This window comes from Phyllobates terribilis, unplaced genomic scaffold, assembly GCF_046119375.1.
Source record: "Phyllobates terribilis strain yellow unplaced genomic scaffold, ASM4611937v1 Scaffold_2816__1_contigs__length_104948, whole genome shotgun sequence".
Lineage (NCBI taxonomy): Eukaryota > Metazoa > Chordata > Amphibia > Anura > Dendrobatidae > Phyllobates > Phyllobates terribilis.
In genome coordinates this window covers 1,176-9,731 of record NW_027365570.1, presented here as the reverse complement: position 1 = coordinate 9,731, position 8,556 = coordinate 1,176, and the positions used below count along the sequence as shown (strand labels likewise).

General features: G+C 34.6%; 1 pseudogene; it reads right to left on the bottom strand.

Annotated features, from left to right (window-relative positions):
- Positions 1-5,917: 5,917 nt before the first annotated feature.
- Positions 5,918-7,759, bottom strand: LOC141247111 (uncharacterized; annotated as a pseudogene).
- Between the last annotated feature and the right edge of the window lie 797 nt (positions 7,760-8,556).

Genomic DNA, 8,556 nt, shown 5'->3' with positions numbered 1-8,556 from the left:
TATCACCGCGATTGAAAAGCACTTTAACCAAGTAGATTTGGAATCTGAACGACTCAAATTCAGTAGAAGTTAAATTTAGATCGCTAATTTTATTATGATTATATCTAACATTATTTACATTATAATTTAATATAATTAATAATATAATCAATATTTACAACTTACATGATAAATGTTTTCGTGCATGGCACGAACCTATACTATTATGTTATTAAGAATAAGGATCCGGTGAAAACAATCCTTATGGTGTGAAGTGCAAACTTTCTCGGGTACACATATAACACACTAATGTTCACATATAACACGCTAATGTTCACATCTAAAGGGATAAAAAAATCACCCAGAAAACGTAAAAATAAAAATAAAAATAACAGTTCATCATTAATTACAAAAATACCACCGCGTGGATTCATTAAAAAACCCATCTTTTAATCTCAGCCCTCCATTTTCTAATCTAATGCCTCAACATGCTTCGCACTTGACACCATAAGGGTTGTTTTCACCGGAACTCACCTCATGTTATTAATTATTTAACTAATCCAATGATAAAAAAAAACTCCGTACTTAACCACTTATGTATTATGTCCATTTTTCAAAAATAATAATAATCTAAATTTAACTCCTTTTTTATTCATTGGAACCGTATCCTTTTTCACTAAGTCCTACTCCCACCGTCCCATAATATAATTTTCGTTTGCTTTTACACACTTAGCGATACACGTTTTGTATTTTTAATATCTATTATTATGTGTTACTATAAATTATAAATTTTTTATATTATTAAAGTACTTCTGGAGACAGTTAAACAAGATCCCACATGACTACGTTTTTTCTTATACATTAACAAATTGAGAAAATAAACTTCTATCATAAATAATGTCAAAATAAGAATGAACACTATATTATGAAACAGAAAAAGTACAAAACAAACACTTATCTTTTATTGTTCATTGGAACCGCACCCTTTTGTGAAATATATTGTGTAAATCGTTATAAATGTTAGATTTTCCAAAACCACAAGTATACAATCGATATTGTAAATCACTCAGATATCACATATTCACTTTTCACATGGACATGATAAACAAACGCCACATATTTCGCATATTGAATAAGGAAAAGTGTTAGGTTAGAATGCATGTACATATTAGAATTGAGAATGAATTATATACCTTGTAATCGTCTTCAATCAACGACCCATGTTTGTCTTCTTAATTTATTTGAATTGTCGCATGAAGTGCATGACCCTTCTTCCTCCCTTTTCTTCACGTTGATTGATCTCTCTTCCTTTTCTGTGTCTTTCTTTACGTGCAAGCTACAAATCTCTCTTCTCATATCGTTCCTTTTCATGCATCGATTTCATCTATTATTCTCATTCTATCGAGATTGAAGATGCTCAAATGCTCTCTTTTACATCGGTATTGTAATTCATTGATCATCTCTTATGTTTTTCGGCGATATTTTTTCATTCAAAGATTTTGAGGTTAACGAGTTTATAGAACTCTATTTTAAAAATTGATCTGGTATTCCAGGTCATTGATCTGTGTGTTTTTTATTGATTCAACAATTTTCGTAGCTTTTGATCATGGATTCAGGTTTAAAAATCTCTCTTTTTTCATCTCCCCTTGCTATTTTTAGTTCTATGTGATAATAGGTGTTCTACATATTGTCTGGACTTCATTGAAGTATTTTCTTTAGATATGTTGAATTTATTTCCACATACTTATATTGTACATGCAAATTTGTTGAAATTAAGTGCACATGAAACTCTATATGCATATTGGTTTACTGTAGATGCACAATGGTCGAAAGTAAGTGCACATTGGTTTACTGTAGATGCACGAATTTCATTTCGTTTTCGCACAAGTATCAAAATCATCTTAATTAACAAGTTAACGTGTTTTTTTGTAGGATTTAGTGACGACTCCACTTCCACTCTATCCTTCTCCCCTGGGAATTCAAAAATACTACACCCTCTCTATTAGTGAAGATATAAGCCTTTTGTGAGTCAACTATTTGAAACACTCGATCACGCTTTGATATTCTATGTTCTATATGCAAATCATTGCGGTTTTAATATTCGAAAGAGTATTATTACTAAATCCAACAATGGTTCTGGTGTTGTTGTTTGGATATTTATAACTTGTCGTAGGGAAGGACATAAAGGACCTGACAAAGACATTCATACTGATGAAAGTGTGACTAAAAGGGGAATGATCACTGATAAATATGATTGCAATGCTATGATTGCTTTCAGATATCAAGGCCAAGATGGTTATATGGTTAATACTTTTGAGGAACGACACATAGTATGGTTCCTCCCTCCCAGATACATTTTCTTAGGAATAATACGAAGCTTTCTTTTGTGCATTGGGAGTTCATAGTTAAGTGCATGAAATCTTACATTGGGACGAGCAAGGCATATAAGCTATACAAGAATTCAGTGGGCTCCTATGCTGATGTTGGTGCTAATCTACTAATTTCAAGAACTTTAGCAGGGATTCGAATGCTTATATGCAAGGTTATTATGGTAAAATGGTAATTGATAGCTTGTCTTGTAAAAAAGAAAGGTGTGGGGAATTCTGCTTTGATAATTATGTCAATGACTCCAGTCAGCTATGTCGATTGTTCCGGTGATCCAAAATGAATTTCTCTAATTTTGTTGATGTTACCTCAGCTGATGCAACTTACAAGACTAATATCACTAGTACAAAAAACCCTTTTTACACCGGATGTATATGGGCTTATACACCGGTTAATAACCGTTGTACTACGATCTGACGTATAAAATCGATGTCGCATACATCCGGTGTATAATCTGCCGCCCAACTTTGGTCCATTTCCTATACGCCTGATGTATACGGTATTTATACACATGTAAAAGATATAAATAACCGGTGTATATAGTAATATAAATACATGTATAATGTATTGTCGCCCATCTACTCCATGTTTATACACCACATTACAACGGATGTCTAAAATCATAAGTCGCATGTAAAAGGTGAAATTGATAGGTTGACTAACCAGTGTATACAGTAATATAAACATATGTATAATGTATTGTCGTCCATCTACTCAATGTTTATACACCACATTGCAACTGATGTCTAAAATCATAAGTCACATGTAAAAGGTGAAATTGGTAGGTTGACTAACCGGTCTATAATATATAAAACCCATGTATATTCTTGTATGGCGCCAACCAATTTCCTAATTAAATACCATAAATCTGTTATATACCAGAATCATTGCAATTAACCCATCATTTCATATATAGATTAAAAACATTGATTCTTACACTGTACAATAATGTACACTACCAGAATCATTCCAAACACTTAATGTTACGAATTCAACATGCATATTCGATCAACACCAAGTTCTGAACGTACATACTAGCTAACAAATTAAATATTGAAGAGCGCATAACTAACTAAGTAGCAGCTACATCAGTTTTGACTACCTTTTCATGTAAAACAAATATACAACATATTAATAATACATATGTTTGTTATTGATAAAGGAGAAATAATTATCACAATACCTCTTGATTAAATGCGCTGATGAAGTGTTCCATCCACTCTACTCGAATTTGATCAAGTTCCTTTGGAGTGTAAGGGTCTTGTCTTTTGTTATACCCTATCATTCCAAGAGACAAAAGGATTGAAGTGTATTCCCACACCAACTCGATTAGCAACATAGTTAACCTGATAGAAATAGAGACAATGGTCAAAACTCTATCCAAAAGATAGCAACTAATCATAGATGATTAAAGGAATTTTACTAAAGGAGACTCACCCTTGATTTCCCTGTGAATCTGTCCTTTAATATCCAAATTCCAACAACCCCACCAACATCACTAAAGAAATTCCCAAGATTATCATTATCTGTCTGCAAACAAGCACAATAAACATTATTAAGACTTTTTTGCTTTCTGAATTGGGATAAAAAGGAAAGAACTTACATCAAAGTTAAGGTTTGATACTAATGCAGTGCACTGGTCACTGAATTTTGATTTTTCTCGGCTAAAATCTTTCTGTAGATGTTTATTAGCCCCATCGACTTCCGGTGTTGCTTCCTTCTCTTCTGTGTTCTTTTCAACTGATTTATGCTCTGGCCCAGATTCCATCTTCATGTATACTATTGGAGAATCTTCTAAATCTTTTTGCCGTTTTGCAAGATGTTGATCTGTAAGAGTTGGACCGAGTTTCCTTTTCTCACGGGCATTTTTCTTTGGAGCATTATTATCCTTCTGTTCTACTGATGCAACAACATTTTTTTACTCATGTTGTTGCCTAAATAATTGCAGCTCTTCTAAACGGCGCGAAACCTACTCGGTAAAAATAGTAAAATCAATTCCCAGACTGGAAATAAAAGACACTGATCTTTTCACTTCTTTTGACAAAAAGAACATACCTTTAGAAAAGCCTGGTCATAATCTTCTAGAGTGCCAAATTCCCTCTCAAACCTCAACCATAATTGACATACATTCTGAATTAACCTGTTTTATTAGGAAACAAAGGTATCCTCTAATTCTAATACAGTACCATTTCAGAAAAAGTTTAGAGAGGTGCGATTAGTCTTACCTCTGAGCCTGAACCAATTTTTTTTGGTATAGCATCTTCTATAAATAGACCTAGCTTCATTAATATTATCATTCTCAATTTCCCTTGCTATATAACCTGTCCAGGCCTCCAATGGCAAACCACTACACCAAGAAAAATCAACCATCATTGAGAAACTATGAATTTTTAACAACGTGATTTATGCAATAGGAGAAAAGGGCCGATAGCCACACCTAATTTATAGCAAGCTTTCCCAAACGGTACAAGTTGCAGCTATATCTTTGCGCAAGCTCAATTCCAAATGAGCCCAGTATGTATATAATTGCAACAAAGCATCATTGCCTATCATCTGAGGTGACAAATAATCTGATGCGCGTTGGGAAGGGCATAGAAGAAATTATTATGGACAAATATTTACAGGATAAAATAGTTATAGATACAAATCTTGTATCACTGTACCTGAAATGTGTCTCGAATGACAACATAATCCAACACCTGAATTTCTTTAGCAACAAACATCATCCTTCTTAAACCATCTATCCAAGTAAGGAATAAATCCAAGTACTAAGGCAAAAGAGGTTGGGGTTAGTAAAATTTCAATCTGGACATCATATAGAATATGCATAAGTTTTCTACTTGTATGTCAAAATATAAGTGATCCACAAGTTTCTACAATCGATTTACAATTAAATAAGAAATTAAGAAATATGAATGCACTCAAGTAATAGAGGCAAATCATTTTGAGGATGCAAGGTCCATATAAAAAGAATATTTTCAACCAAGAGGAAGAAGTATATGAGTTTACACAAGAAAACCCAATCACAAGAAGAAAAAACTGAGAAAATGCACAGTATAGAAAAGTACCTCTTCATAACTTGAAAATGTGCATAGCAGGGCTTTCTCAAAGACCTGAATGAATCAAGATATTGTTAAGAGTGGGACTTTTCTTTTTCATAGGCTGAGATTTTGTATTCAGAAAGGAGTGGGAGCTCAACTTGTCTCTCGACTTCCTTCCAACTTTGTTTGATGATATAAGTATATAATATAGGTTTTATAAGTCTAATAAGATCATTTATAAATATTAGAAGGAAAAACTAAAAGAAAGGGTACCAAATCTAAGTAAATTTGGCTAACTGCTACACATAAAATAATTCAAAATTAGTTCCAACTATATAAGAACATTTACCACATGATGATCAGTTAGGATAAGTAATTCAGTAGAGATATATATAAGCCAGCACCAATTCATAAGATACTCATAATTGTAAAAATTGAATTATTGTTTCGATTCAGCATTGAATTTATGACTATACCTGAGATCGTTCATCCTCTGAAGCTCTTGAAAATGGTTATGATCTAAACACAAATAGGGGGGAAATGTATGTGAAGAGCTCATAAGGATGTTGTTTCCCTTTAACTTCCTTTGCGTGTTTCTTTTCCTTCATGACTCCAAATACATCGAAACATAAGTCCATCATAGAGGTTGAAACATGTAGACATAAATAAGACTTTTATTGAACCAGAGAATAACAGTCATTCTCAAAATGAAGCATATAGAAGATGAAAGCTTACACTACTGAATTCTGATTCTGAAGTCCCACATAGCTCGACCAGCTTAATCTTGTCAACCTTAAGCTCCAAGAACAATGCAAGTTAGATAGGTTGACGTTGTTGATGTTGTAAAGCTGTATATATTTACCTTGTTCTTTTTAGCACACAAATAGAAAGCCACGACAGTAAATACAGGGCGATTGAAATCAGTGCTGGAGCGCCTTGTAGCTGGCAGAGAAGCAAGAAATCTTTCTTTATACCTACAATTCACCCCCAAAAAAATGCTTGTTGATTTAGTCTTAGAACCTATGTTATCATAAGCATTTAAGATGGAAGAAAAATGTTTCAATCTACAAGAGAAAGGCAGTATAAATTCCAGTACAAAACTTGATCGCATTCGCCATATAGGCAATTTGTCAAACAGTTGATAGGCAAACCATGTTCAGAATCGAAAAGAAGAGCAAGAGGGTTCTTTTTTAACTCACAATGATAATCCTTTTTCTTATGATGGGGATGAGCCTCACACATCCGAATTGAATACCAAGTTCTCTCACATCCATCTTAATGCTACAACATTAGCGATAAATTGATCAGTCTTGTAGCTCCGCAAGTACAAGGAAAAGAAAGTAAGCCACACTCCATTAGAATGCGCAACAAAGAGATGAATATGAACCTGATATCGAGCATACTTTGTATCGAATTGAACGATCTGATGTACGCCTTCTCTGGCAACCCGCTCAACCTGATGGCAGTTTGCCTATCGAAAATCACATCAAACCTAAACACAGTGAAACAACGGTACAAATGGTATCAGGATCAACTGTACAAATAATTCCTGATAAAAAAGATGAAGCCATGTCGAATAATTCGGCACCTTTCAGATGCAATTTCTAACCAGATTACGGTCTAAGCAGATTACAAGAAGTCCGAATCAATGGGAGATTAGGTCGAAGAATTGATGGAATGAGGTCAAAGAATTGATGACTGCGAGCATGGAAGGAGAACGGAGCGCTTCGGAGGAGAGAAGGAGATCTACGAACTCCGTCTGCGCGCTCGGAAGAATTGATGACTGCGAGCATGGAAGGAGAACGGAGCATGGAAGAAGAAATTGAAGGAGAAAACTCGAAGAACACAAATCAGAAAGTGAAGGAGCGGAGAAATTGAAGGAGCAAACTCGAAGAACACAAAACTTAACCTGGCGGCCGGCGTGGGCGGGAAAGGGAAATCTTTGGCGGGCCAGAATTTTTTGGGCTAAATTAAGGTATGGTAGCTATAATACATTGGTTGTATAAGAAGCCTAATGTATATACTTGTTCTTAACTCATCAACCTAGTAAAAACTATATACATCGGTTAATAAACGTATTTACACCGGACGTATTTATCTTTATACATGTGTTATAAAAATATATGGTGTATATAGTATATACATCGGTTATTTACTTTGCCGCCTCCTACTTTATACATTGGATAACAATCAAAACACATGTATAACCAAAATATGTAGACTTTTTACACCATGAGATGTACGCCCGGTGTATATCTAGTGATGTAAAAGGGGTTTTTTGTACTAGTGTATGTAACATATATGTGCACTTTTTCTTAGTTAAATTTGCACTCTGTGTGTATTACGTTCCCCATTCTCTATTCTGGTATGATATGGTCTTTGTTCCATTTACTCGTATTGAAAATCATAAGCGATGAATTACATTTGGTTTTGCCTTGCTCCTGCATGAAGATATTGGATCTTATATTGGACGTTTTGATAATTTCAAGAGAGCATTTGGTAGTGAGCCATACATAATTCTAACTGATCAACATGGTGCTTTTAAGAGTGCAGTTGAGAAGGTCTTTAGTACCGCGGTTCACCGTTTTTTCATGTGGCATATAATGTTTAAGGTCCTTGTGAAGGTCAAAGTGGATCTAGAAAAAAACTGATGAATTTAGCCTATTAGTTTTGTACTATTTACTTGCACCATCATAAACTATAGGTGCACAATTTCATCCTTTCTAGTTGCACATTTACTTATTCTAATTACACAATCGTTAACTGTAGGTGCACATTTAACCCCACTAGTTGCACATGTACGTTTCTAATTGCACATTCGTTGTTATACTTGCACATATCATTATTCATAAACTATACCTACATATTTAACCCTCCTATAGTTTCATATAGTGTTCTAAAAAACGCACCTAGGCCCCGCCTAGGCATTAGGCGGCACCCTTACGTAGCGATTATCTGCTAGGCATTTTCAGCTAGGCGATGGGAAAAAAATCGTCTGCCTAGGCGGACACCTAGGAGGCTAGGTGCGCCTAGGTACTACTATTAGGGTGCCGCCTAGCGCCTAAGTCCCGCCTAGGCGGCCGCCTAGACATGTTTTTTAGAACATTAGATGGACTAGAGGATAACATAGATGAACATAAGGATGAGTTTG